Raw genomic sequence first — 11,017 nt, forward strand, 5'->3', positions numbered from 1 at the left:
CGGGCCGAGCCCCTTACCTGGCGCTCCGCCGGGAGCCGGCGGGCTGAGCGGCCCGGGGAGGGGAAAAGGGTCGGGGGAGGGGGCGGGGAAAGGGGGGAGCCCTGGTGAGCTGTGGCTTCGGAGGAGCTCCCGCCGCAGCCGCGGCCGCCGCCTCCTTTCCGATTCACTCAAACAAACAAGATGGCGGCCGTTACGCCGCGGCTCTTCCTGCCGCCCAAATCCTCGGTTCAAATCGGCAGGATGTTTACGGTCAAAATGGTCCTTGTGCGCACGCGCAGTCAGCCTGCGCCGCAGACCGAGCGACGCAGGCGCAGCGACCATTTCCTTTTCTCTAGAACCCGCCCTCTGGCTGGGAAGCCTCAAACGACGCAGGCGCAGAGGTGGTTCTTTGGCTAGAGGGTCCTGGAGGCTCGCGGGTCCGGCAAATAGCGCACGCGCAGTGCTTCCCGCTGCGGTGTCGGGGTCAAGCTTAGTGTTGCGCTCGTCCGGAAGAGCTGTCTTAATACAGTTTTGTGTGTGCCCAACAATAACAAAAATCATGTAGCAGGTTTTATAACGACGAAGGACACAGAAAAACATTAAAGTAGTTCCGTAAACTGTAGGGATTCATTCATTCATTCAACTTGTATTTATAGGGTCTTCTGTTTGCCATGGGGAAGTGAGATAATCCCTGCCCTCCTGCAGTTTGTGGACCATCTGGGGAGGAGTCGTAAGGCTTTTTAAAAGTGCTTATTATTATTATTATTGTTATCTTTTTGAGATAGGATCTCACTATGCAGTTCAGGCTGGCCATGAGCTTACTTTGTAGCCCGTGCTGGTCTCGAACTCGCAACAAGGCTCCAGCCTCAGTGTCTAGAGGGCTGGAATTACAGGCGTCCACAACCACGTCCAGCTACAAGTGCGTATTTTTACCATGAGGAGCAGGCATGGATGGAGAAATTGTTACACTGTGTCCGGTTTCTGAGTGTAGACTCATTTTACATTCAGCTCTCAACCCTGAGCCCAGCTTCCCGTGCAAGGATTTTCATGCAGTATTTTATTTGGATATTGTGCAATACTAGCCCCCTAAATCTGCTGGGTTAGGTTCCTTTGAACAGATGAATGTTCTGTTCTCTCAGTATTCCATCCTATCAACAAAATCATTCATTTCCTTGTCCTAAAGTGTCAAGTCAGATTTCTTATTGCAGGAGCTCGCTGCAGACTGTCTCCTCCTTCCTGGAAATACTTATCTGGTGACTGTATTTGTCTACTTCAGTAGTGGTGAATTTGTTGAATTAGAGCTGTAACAGGGTGGGTTTAAATTAGAGCTTTAGTCTTTCTAATCCAGCTATCTGGGATATACTTCAAAATAATGAAGCAAGAGGACTGGGTGAAAATGGGGAGAAAACAGGATGGCAAAATTGCTTGTGTGAGCTGGTAGTTGTGGAAGTTTGGGAATTCAGAGGCTGAGAGTATATGGACAATTATTTTTAATTTGCTCTCTGTCTTTGTCTATGTCTCTTTTTCTACTTCTGTGTGAGTTTATTATAGGAAATTTCTATAAGAAGTAGTTTCTCTAAAGGAGACTGAGACATGAGATTTACAAAGATTCACAGAATTCACTCTCAGTCACTTGCAGCCATCCAATTCAATGAGTTATTCATCAATTACAGTCACCGACAATGCATGAATTGGAAGCAGGATTTCTCATTCCTAACTCTTGCTGTTAGCACAAGCCGTTGAATCTGGCTATTTGCTCTCCAGAGTTCGGGAGCAAAACTGCACACTGGAGCCAGCAGAAGAAGCCCCTTCACCCTACTGCACACTGCTTCTGCCTCAGTCACTCTCTCCTTGCTGGGACACAATACCCGATACCCACAGGTTACAGGAAGAGAGGTTTATTTTGGCTCTTTTTTAATTTAGAGGTTTCAGCCTGTGTTTGGTAGGCTTACACACAAAACAGCAGGACAACAGGGGCTGGGTGTGGGAGATCTGCCCTCATCGTGGTGGGCAGGATGCAGAGAGGGAAGGGAGAAGCTTGGGTAGGAGGAGATAACCTTCCAGGTCACATCTCCAGTGACCTCCTCTTTCCACCCACATACTGCCTCCCAACATCACATGTAGCTCTAGCAGCCTCATGATCTAGTCGCATTTTAACAACCTCACCCATGAGCGCATGAAGCTTTGGGGCCGCGTCTAGACAGAACAAGGTCTCTTTGATGCTTCTGCTAAGAGAGCCCAACACTGCACCTGCTGACAAAGGAGAAATGTTCATAAAGTGCAGCTCGTGTACAGCAAAGTAAGACACAGATGAATTTGGACCCGAGGGACAGTACATTGATAACTGGCATAGATGGTTCAGAGAGGGAAGAGTCCTGAGGAAAGATGGTTCAACAGGAAAAATTTCAGAAGTGGTTACTTACACAACACAAGGTAGTAGTGAGTGTGATTACTTTGAAGACAAAAACTGCACCATGTCTGAACCACGAAGCAAATAATAATTAGAAAACAGATATGTTGAGGTCCATCCAAAGCTGTGTACCAAAAAGATTCCCCACAGAGGAAATTTATCTTGCAGCTGATCCAAAGATGTCACCGAAAGTAGGTGCTATGTAGGCAGGCAGGTGTCAGTACCACATGTTCTAGATAAGTGTTCCGTTGTTAAATGAAGAATTGCAGATGTCGACATGCAGGTGGCTTGATATGTTTGTCTTGTGTATGTGGGTTCTGTGGGGAAGGAGTTTTCAAATCATACCTGGCCTATTTTGGAGGACCTTGACAAATACAGATCCTTCCTTTTAGGAGTATATAAGTGCAAAATGCTTTTTGCTGGAAAGAATAAATGCTCTGGATGACAGTGATTTCAGAAGTAGAGCAAAAAGATGTTTTTTTTTTTTTTTTGGTTTTTTTTTCTCCGGTACCGGGAACCGAACTCACGACCTTGCGCTTGCCAGGCAGGCGCTTTGCCGCTGAGCTAAATCCCCAGCCCCCAAAAAAGATGGTTAATCTCAGGCAACAAAACATCTGGAGGAAAGAGCTCCCTAGTAACTTCTGAGGCTCATATCACTTGCATGTCTCTGCTCTCTCAGCCTCAGAAGATTGGCTTATTGCCTCCTTCTCTGTTGGTACTTCTTTTTGCAGGCATCATTTTAACACGTAGAGGAGAAAGAAGAAAAGAGTTGCCATGTGCACCTGCACTCAGCAGGTGTCACTGGTATTGATGTATTTGACATGTTTTTGTGGGATTCTCAATTGTATGGCAATATATCAGTCTATGGAATCTAATAATTAGCAAAAATATGTGTAACCTGGACCCTTTAGCAAATTCTACAGGTCAAAATGTGAGACCTCTTAGAGTTTTCTTTTTCTACGTTATCCATGCCAGCACAGAGCAAGGTTATGCTCCAGTCACTCCATCTTCACCAAAATCCTTCTATCCTGCTTTTCCTTGTACATTCTGGGGAGTTATATTTCTTTATACTTACCCTGTACTACATTTAGAATGTTTCTTTGTGTGTTTTGAGACAAGGTCTTTCTGTATACTTCAGGCTGGCCTTGACCTCACTCTGCATATCACACTGGTCTTGAACTTGCAATGATCTTCCTGCCTCAGCCTCCCAAATGCTGGCATTACAAATGTGTGCCACAAACCCCAACTCAGGATAATATTGTTTTTTGGTAATAATATTTCGTGCTATATTTCTGTTTGTAAATATTTTTAAAATTGATTTTTATAGATAATAGCAAAGATTTTATTCTTTCTCTCACTCCCTTCTCTCCTAAGTCTAATCAACTATTAATTTTAAATAGTGTAAAACTACCCTTTAAAAGAGACAGTCCCTGTGTTCTTAGGGTCTGGTTTTCATATGAGCAGTGGCCAATTTAATGTTGACACTGATTGCAAAGAGAGAATCTCTCTTTTAGTAGATTTTAGGTAATTTCTCATTATTTAACTTACAACTTTGGAGGGACTGCTCATTCCTTCTGGAATAACTTTAAATAAGTAGAAAATATAGTGTGTTTCTTGGTTACTTTTCTGTCATTGCTGAGACAAAATACCCAATGCCCAAAATGAAGGAAGGAAAGATTTATTTAGCTCACAGTTTGTAGAGGTTTTAGTCCATACTCAGCTGGCTCCAAGGCAGAGTGGCAAGTGGCAGAGGGCAACAGTTCATGGCAGCAGACAACAGCAAAGTAACAAGAGCAGAAGGGAGGAGTGGCAGGGAGGAGCAAGCCTCTTTCTCTCCCTTACATTGTAAGCAGGCTACTCCCACTCAGGGGAGTGTAGCTCTCACACAATCTCCATGCCCTCCTCTTCCACAGGCTCAGGATGTATACAAAGTAAGCACCCTGGCTCCCTGCTGAGTCACTTAGCCAAACCTCTAGACTCCCCCAGTTGACACAGTGTATCAACCATAACAGTGTGATAAAGTGCAGTGTAACTAGCCCAAGTTGCTTGATAGCTCTGAGTTACCTTCTTTTACTTATCCCTGAAAGAATTGTGCTGGGTTTACTAATTTTGTAATCACTGGACTTTATCTGCTTCCTGTTTTCTATACTGTGGAATTTTCTATTACTTCTTCAGAGGAAAGAAGTATCCTCAGCTTGTCTCTATAAGTTACTCAAATAACGGAGAAGATTTTTCCCTCTATAATATTTTTCTGAGATGATGTTTTCTCCAAAAATGTTTTTAGTTTGAAAAGCAAGATGTACAAAAAAGAACTGAGTATGGGAAGAGTTTAGCTGCTTCAACACAATGTGCTAAAGACGGGAAGCAACCATCAGCCTCTGATTGTTCCAAATTGCACAAATCATCAACTAAATAGCTCAAAGAGGAAAATAAGCAATTTTTAGCTGAAAGATTAGAGTGCAACACGCACTGTAAACCCACAATGAATGTTTTATCACCAAGAAGCCAATTTTTGTGATTTAATTTGAATTTCTCAGTGCAACATTTCTTGAAAAATTCCTCAAATGTCATATATGATTACACAACACACTCAATTATTGAGATATAGGATTTTCTTGCCTTTGGGGAACACCTTAAAAGGCATTGCTAGTGGGTGCAAAGTATTCCAGAAAGAGCTGGATGGGAAATTTTTTCATAAGTCAGTTGTAGAAATCATCTTTTTGAGCAATCAGATGAAAGAATTTCTGAGACTAAGTAGATGTTAACTATTCCGAGCCTTTGGCAGAGGAATTTAAAATTGTTCTGTGATACTGTGAAATATGTATTTGGTCTTTGTCCCCATTTTCTGACATACAGCTTCTAAAATACTTGGAATCTTCTACGTGATAAGAAATGAGACCTTTCACATGCTAATAAAATGACTGGTGGCTGGTCTGATCACTGGAGAAATCAAGATGTGACTAGAGCCCGGAAAGGAAAAACTTGAGCCAGGTGTGGTGGTGCACGCCTGTAATCCCAGCTCTTGGGAGGCCGAGGCAGGAAGATTGTTGTGAGTTTGAGAACAGACTGGGCTACAAAGTGAACTGAAGGCCAGCCTGAGCTGCATAGTGAGACCTGTCTCAAAAAAACAGAAAAAAAGAAAGAAAGAAAGAAAGAAAGAAAGAAAGAAAGAAAGAAAGAAAGAAAGAAAGAAAGAAAGAAGAGGAAGGAAGGAAGGAAGGAAGAAAGAAAGGAAGGAAGAAAAGGAAGGAAGGAAAGGAAGGAAGGAAGGAAGGAAGGAGGGAGGGAAGGGAGGAAGGAGAGAACTAGCTGAAGGTTAACATGCTCAGTAATGGCCAATAATGTAATTATCCTTGCCTATGTAACGAAGCCTCCATGAACACCAAAGCACAGGGTTCAGCAGGAAATAATGAATACATGGGTTGCTGGATTGCTGAACACAGGCAGTTCTTGGTTAGTGGCAACCGCAAGAGGAAATATTCCACACACCTTGCCTCTTTGCATCTGGCTATCCCTTTGTATCTTTCTGTTATGGTTGATACACTGTGTCAACTTGAGGAGTCTAGAAACTTAACTAAGTGACTCAGCAGCTCTACATCGTGGTGTGAGAAGGACTCGCCCTCCCTGTTCTGGGATGTTGTTCATTGTGTCAGTGTGAGAAGTTTAGAAGGTTAAAGGAGTGACTGAGCTTGGGGCAGAGTCTTCACTTTCTGTACATTCCGAGCCTGTGCAGGAGGAGGGCACGGAGAGTATGTGAGCCCTACTCGCCTCCTGGGTGGGGTAGCCTGTTTACAATACAAGGGAGGAAAAGAGGCTTGTGCTCCCCCCTTTTGCTCTTGTTGCCTTGCTATCTTCTGCCACCATGAACTGTTGCCCTGTGCCATGTGCCACTCTGCCTTGGAGCCAGCCAAGTATGGACTGAAACCTCCACAAACTGTAAGCTAAGTAAACCTTTCCTTCCTTAATTTTGGGTATCAGGTATTTTGTCTCAGCAAAGAGAGAAAAGTAGCCAAGACACTTTTATAACATCCTACAGTTCTTTGGAGAATCACATGAACTTGGACTCGAAGTGGTGCTGTTGTCATGTACTATTTCTGATACTTGGTTTTCTTGCACTAGGGCCCAGCTAAGAGGAGACATTTGGATAATTGAAGTAAGGCAGCAGGTGGATCACAGAGAAGAGCCGGCCCTGTTTTGTATCTTCATGGTAATCTCTCAGAATATCAACTGAGAATCAGCCAAAACCAAAGGAAGGGCTCCTCTGCAGCCTTGAGGAAGCAGGTAGTCAGGAAGGCTTCAAACACTTGGTTCTGGCATCAACCACCTTAGCTATGGGCCGGGGGAAGGAGCCACCATGGGCATTTCAGGCTCAGGAGAGGCCACTTCATGCCTGCTCAGGAGCATCTGTGCCTTTCATTTCCAACTTAACAGAGCGCACACTTACTGAATACTCACTACAACGAGCACAAAAAGTATGTAGTGATTTGGAGCGGATAAGTGCACTGCAGAAAAACAGTGCAGGGAACAGGCATAGAGAGAATTGTGGGAATCAAGATGGCATCCTGGAAAAGGTGATGTCTGTGTGATTTGCAGCACGTGAGAGGATGAGCCTATGGGAGCTTAGGCTAGGAGTATCCCGGAAACAGAAGAGAACGTGTGAGGACTCCAAAGGAAGGGATTCCTTAGAAATCCCAGCAACAGTAAGGAGACCAGCAGAGCTGAAAGGAGAAAGACCTCTGGCCCAGATACTTATTTTGATGTAAAAATTTCCTAAGTAATCCATTACCTAGACAGTTGTCTCAGTTACTTTTCTCTGGGACAAAATACCCAATGCCCAAAGTTAAGGAAGGAAAGCTTTATTTAGCTCACAGTTTGTGGAGGTTTCAGTCCATAATCAGCTGGCTCTAAGGCAGAGTGGCATGGCACAAGGGCCACAGATCAAGGTAGCAAAAGACAGCAAAAGAAGCAAGAGCAAAAGTGGAGCGAGAAGCCTCTTTTCCTCCCTTATAAGCAGGCTGTCAGCCCTTGGGTGGATATAGCACTCACACCATCTCCATGACCTCCTCTTGCACAGGCTCAGGATGTTTACAAAGTGAGGACCCTGGCCCTCTGCTGAGTCACTTGATTAAGCTTCTAAACTTCTCAATTCTCAAGTTGACACAGCATATTAACTGTTACAATGGTGTATATGTATTTTGACCTAAGGTATTTAAAGATTTGGTAGAATTCAAACAAATACCTGCTCCTTGAAATGCAAAGGCACATCTACCAACACTAGTAGTGTATAAACTACACTTTCAAATAATCTTGCTATTAACAAAGCCATCATCTAGCTTGGTACTTTGTTTTTTTTTTAAGATTTGTTATTGTATAAAATTAAAAACATATATGCTTTTGATGTGACTTTTTGTGTAGAATTAATAGGTTAGGGGATTTTATTTTACCTGTAGAGAATTCTTACAACAAACTTCATCTATAAAATAGTACCATTATCGCAGTTGAAAAGCTGAGTATAAGTTGTCAGATTTATCAATGAAATATGTTGAAGGGTGGAGAATGCTAAGTTGGCTTTGACATAGGCGAAGGCCAGGAGTGAGAAAATAAGCTCATTTCTGTAGGAGATGGCAACTTAACATCTTTGCCTTCAACAAAATACCCCCGAGCACAAATGACACACAAATTTTAAGAATCCCAGTTTTTATCTGAGACCAAAGTGACACTACAAAACTCATTGCTCTATAATCATGTAATTATAATTATATGTTAGGGACTAAGGAGAACCCACACAGATCTGCTGAAGGGAAAACAACAAAAAATGTGGTTCATTCATAAAAAGTTCTCTAAGCTTGCCCAGCATGGTGATGATCTAGAATGGCGGAACTGTCTCAGTGACTTGTCCCACGTGAGCCACCTTAGCCTCCTTACTCCGCTTGCTATCCCCAGATCCTGCCCCTCAATGCCTTTGCACGTGCCCTTCCATCTGTTTGTGGTGCTTTCTCTCCCAACACCACAAGACTCACCAGCTCACTCTCTTCAGGGCTTACTCCCATGCCACCTTCCCTTTCCTGTCCTCTCTGTTGAGTGATGCAACCCCCACTTTGGGACACCGCTTCTTCTCCCTGCCTTGCTTGAAGAAATTAGGATGGATTTATTATTGTTGGGCACACAGTGTGTTTCCTTGATCATGTTTAGCGCTGATCTCACCATCACCCTTTACACGCAAATGATTTCTTTTATGTTCTCTGTGATATCTCCAGGGCCTGGAACAGTTGTAGACACTCAATAAATATAGGGATAATGGATGCAGAGACATTGCCTTTATAATACAGGGTAGAGGTTAAAAGAGCCGGCTTCAAAGTGATGTTGCCTAGGTTTGAATCCTGGCTGTGCCCTGGATGTAGTCATGGGGTAGGTTAACGAACATCTGTACTTCATTTTTTTCCTGTTCTCTAGAAAGGGGCAGGCATGAAAACGTCATAAGAAAGTTGAGAGAATGAAATAAATTTATGAATGTAAACAGCTTAGGTTAGAGCCTAGTACATGGTTTTTGTGCTGTTAATATTAGCTGTCGCTGTCACTGTGCTTCTGGGACATCGATGAAAAGTGCCCTTCTTGCGAATTGGATGTATAAATGTGTGCTATCCACAGATGAGAAGGGAAGAGACAGATTGTCTGGGTGAGAGAAGTAGTGAAAAGCTGTAGCAGTTTGTCTGAAAGGATGTACTCCTCAGTTTCTACCTTCCTTCCTCATACCCTTCCACCATCAAAAGATGGAATTTATTTGTTTCCTTGCCTTGAATCTGCACTGGCAAAGAGTGCAACGGAAATGTTGTTCTTGGCTTTACAACAAATATGATTACAAACTTTCCAGCATCCTATTTAACCTCAAAGGATTTTTATGAAGAGATGTCAAGTGCTATGAGACCATTATCATATAAGGAGTCTCAAGCAAGAAATGAGGTAAGACCACGCAGAGAGACAGTGATGCAGACCAGTCACAGCTATTCTAGCCATTCCAGGTGAGGAACCAAGAATGGGAGTGGAGTCACTTCGGACCCAGGAGACACTGTGTGGAGAAGAATCAAGACTGAGACACCACCCAGTTTAGTGATCTCATTCCATCTTGGCCATCTGTACCGTCCCAGACAGGGCCCCAGATTCTATGAAGTGGATATCAGCCGCCCCTCCTTTCCTTCCCCCAGTAGAATTTCTTATACAAAAAAGCATGAGTGTAACAGACTGATTTTTAAAATACAACCATTTTTTAGGATGGTTTGTTACAAAGCAATACCAAATGGGAACTGGGACCATTTAGTTTGCAGAAATTAGGGAAACTTTAAATATTTTTTAATTATAACAATAAAAAGAATGATCTGACCTAGGTATGGTAGCACTCGGCTACAGTCCTAGAACTCTGGGAGGCTGAGGCAGGAGGATTGCAAGTTTGCAAATGTCTGTAGACAAACAATAGAGAGCACCTGGCAATATAACTCAGGGCAAAGACTCTGGGTTTAATCCCCAGTACAAGACATAACAAAACAAAAACCAAAACAAAACCTCAAAATAAACAAACAAAAACAAGAGGATCTTAATAGAATGATAGGCATGTTTTATTAATTATCTAGTGTATCTCAGACTCTCCAACTCTAAATTCACTTTTTATACATTTAAGTCATGTGCACTAATATAGTCAGAGAAGTTCACACATTTTCATATGATAGTAGAATCCATTAAAACAGAATTCATTTGACTTCTTTCTTATCACCCAAACACTGAATATCTATGGCATGCCAAGGATTTGGGACTTTATCTTAAAGGCATTGAAAAGCCAAGTCAAGCAGGGTGCTGGTGTGATCATTTTAGACTATTTATACCTGATTTTTGGCTGAAGTGGTGGGATATACTGCAGTCTGTAAGAGACAGGTTTGGTGCTAGGAATGGAGAGAATTAAGACATAAGGAAAGACATTATCTGATGTGACAAAGGTGGGTAGATATTGAAAAGATAGTACCCAGTGCAGTTGGTGGATTTGGGGTTATTCTCCACATTTTTATTCACCTGACCCCAGCAAAGTCTCATGGTTTCTCGATCTGACCTAACTGATCTGGCCAATTATGCATTACTTAATTTTCTTTCATATCATTCTAAAAGAATCAATTTTATTGGGAAAGTTGAAATAGAAGGCTCTGATCTTTCCATTTACACAGCAGTGGGGCTTCCACAGTGGAGAGTGAGGGTGGGCGAGGGGGTGTCTGTGTATTTGTACTCATACAGGATGCGTGGTGACAGGTGTGATGGTAGTGTCTTACCTTGTGACTGAAAAAGAAGACTCCATGAAATTGGGATCCTGGAGGGGAAGCTTGCTGAAGCTTGAGATTTATCAGAAAGACAACAACTTTAAAGTTGGGGTAAGGTGGGGAGAGGCCTTGCTCACACCGGCATACACCTTCGCATTCCTATGAACCATGACAGTCCATGGTTGGCATTAAAAGTCTTGAAGAGTCACTGTCAAGCTGTGACTTGCCCAGGAAATAGAACATGGGCAGTGTTTCTCATTTGATTGAGAGGCATGTGTATTAATTTGTGTCTAGTTTACTTTTCTCTCATTGCTGAGACAAAATATCCAAC

General features: G+C 42.9%; 1 protein-coding gene across 1 annotated transcript in view; it reads right to left on the reverse strand.

The window, feature by feature from the left end:
• Positions 1-228, reverse strand: part of Rad21 (RAD21 cohesin complex component) — a 24,847-nt gene extending 24,619 nt beyond the window's left edge. Inside the window, exon 1 of the mRNA XM_005381898.2 lies at positions 18-228. The gene's annotated coding sequence lies outside the window, so the exon portion shown is untranslated. The remainder of the gene's footprint in view (positions 1-17) is intronic.
• Between the last annotated feature and the right edge of the window lie 10,789 nt (positions 229-11,017).

The sequence above is a fragment of the Chinchilla lanigera genome, unplaced genomic scaffold, assembly GCF_000276665.1.
Source record: "Chinchilla lanigera isolate Chin_1 unplaced genomic scaffold, ChiLan1.0 scaffold00016, whole genome shotgun sequence".
NCBI classification, from domain to species: domain Eukaryota; kingdom Metazoa; phylum Chordata; class Mammalia; order Rodentia; family Chinchillidae; genus Chinchilla; species Chinchilla lanigera.